The 1,939-nt window shown below is 36.3% G+C and overlaps 1 non-coding gene across 1 annotated transcript; it reads right to left on the bottom strand.

The window, feature by feature from the left end:
• Positions 1–1,319: 1,319 nt before the first annotated feature.
• Positions 1,320–1,427, bottom strand: LOC130978782 (small nucleolar RNA R71). The gene has a single exon (XR_009086397.1). It is a non-coding gene; the product is annotated as a small nucleolar RNA R71 (small nucleolar RNA).
• Positions 1,428–1,939: the final 512 nt, after the last annotated feature.

The raw sequence follows: 1,939 nt of genomic DNA, 5'->3' as shown, positions 1-1,939 counted from the left end.
CTGGCTGGGCGTTTAACGCCCAAAAGGGTAGCATTTTGGGCGTTAAACGCCAGAATGTGCACCATTCTGGGCGTTTAACGCCAGGATGGCACAAGGGGGAGGATTTTGTTTTCAAAATCAATTTTTTTCAAGTTTTCAAAGTTTTTCAAAATCAAATCTTTTTCAAATCATATCTTTTCAATCAAATGTTTTCAAAATCAATTTCTTTCCTTTTTCAAAGATACTTACTAACAATTAATGATTTGATTGAACATTTTAAGTATGTTGCCTTTTCTGTTGAGAAAGGTTTAATGTTTGAATCATATCTTTTCTTGTTAGGCAAGTCATTAATTTTTAAAATCAAATCTTTTTAAATTGTTTTCAAAATCATATCTTTTCAATCATATCTTTTTAAAACCATAACTTTTCAATCATATCTTTTTAATCACATCTTTTTCAAAATAGTTTTCAATCAAATCTTTTTAATTTCTAATTTCAAAATCTTTTTCAAAAAATCACTTTACTTCTTTCCCACTTTTGTTTTCGAAAATCAATTAGTGTTTTTCAAAATGTTTTCAAAATCTTTTACTTAATTTTCGAAAATTACTTCCCTTCTTCTCACATCCTTTTATTTATGGACTAACCCTATTCCTTAATGCAAAATTCGAACTCCATCTTCTTTGATAAGTTCGAATTTTTTACTTCTGCCTTCTATTTTTCTTTTCCTCTGACACCTCAAGGAATCTCTATAATGTGACATAGAGGATTCCATATTTTCTTGTTCTCTTCTCTTTCTTATGAGCAGGAGCAAGGACAAAAGCATTCTTGTTGAGGCTGATCCTAAACCTGAAAGGACTCTGAAGTGAAAGCTAAGAGAAGCTAAGGCACAACTCTCTGTAGAGGACCTAACAGAAATCTTCAAAGAAGAAGAACACATGGCAGCCGAAAATAACAACAATGCCAACAATGCAAGGAAGGTGCTGGGTGACTTTACTGCACCTACTCCCGACTTCTATGGGAGAAGCATCTCTATCCCTGCCATTGGAGCAAACAACTTTGAGCTTAAGCCTCAATTAGTTTCTCTAATGCAACAGAATTGCAAGTTCCATGGACTTCCATTGGAAGATCCTCATCAGTTCTTAGCTGAATTCTTGCAAATTTGTGACACTGTCAAGACTAATGGGGTTGACCCTGAGGTCTACAGACTTATGCTATTCCCTTTTGCTGTAAGAGACAGAGCTAGGACATGGTTGGAATCACAACCTAAAGAAAGCCTAGACTCATGGGAAAAGCTAGTCAATGCCTTCTTGGCAAAGTTCTTTCCACCTCAAAAATTGAGTAAGCTTAGAGTGGAAGTCCAAACCTTCAGACAGAAGGATGGAGAATCCCTCTATGAAGCTTGGGAAAGATACAAACAATTGATCAGAAAATGTCCTTCTGACATGCTTTCTGAATGGAGCATCATAGGTATTTTCTATGATGGTCTCTCTGAACTATCCAAGATGTCTTTGGATAGCTCTGCTGGAGGATCTCTTCATCTGAAGAAGACGCCTACAGAAGCTCAAGAGCTAATTGAAATGGTTGCAAATAACCAATTCATGTACACTTCTGAAAGGAATCCTGTGAACAATGGGACTAATCAGAAGAAAGGAGTTCTTGAGATTGATACTCTGAATGCCATTTTGGCTCAGAATAAGATATTGACTCAACAAGTCAATTTGATTTCTCAAAGTCTGTCTGGAATGCAAAATGCACCAGGCAGTACTAAGGATGCTTCATCTGAGAAGAAGCTTATGATCCTGAGAATCCTTCAATGGAAGAGGTGAATTACCTGGGAGAACCCTATGGAAGCACCTATAATTCTTCATGGAGAAATCACCCAAATTTCTCATGGAAGAATCAAGAGAGACCTCAACAAGGTTTTAACAATAATGGTGGAAGAAACAGGTTTAGCAATGGC

Source organism: Arachis stenosperma, chromosome 4, assembly GCF_014773155.1.
Source record: "Arachis stenosperma cultivar V10309 chromosome 4, arast.V10309.gnm1.PFL2, whole genome shotgun sequence".
NCBI lineage: Eukaryota > Viridiplantae > Streptophyta > Magnoliopsida > Fabales > Fabaceae > Arachis > Arachis stenosperma.
The sequence above is the reverse complement of the archived record's forward strand: the minus strand, read 5'-3'. Positions and strand labels throughout refer to the sequence as shown.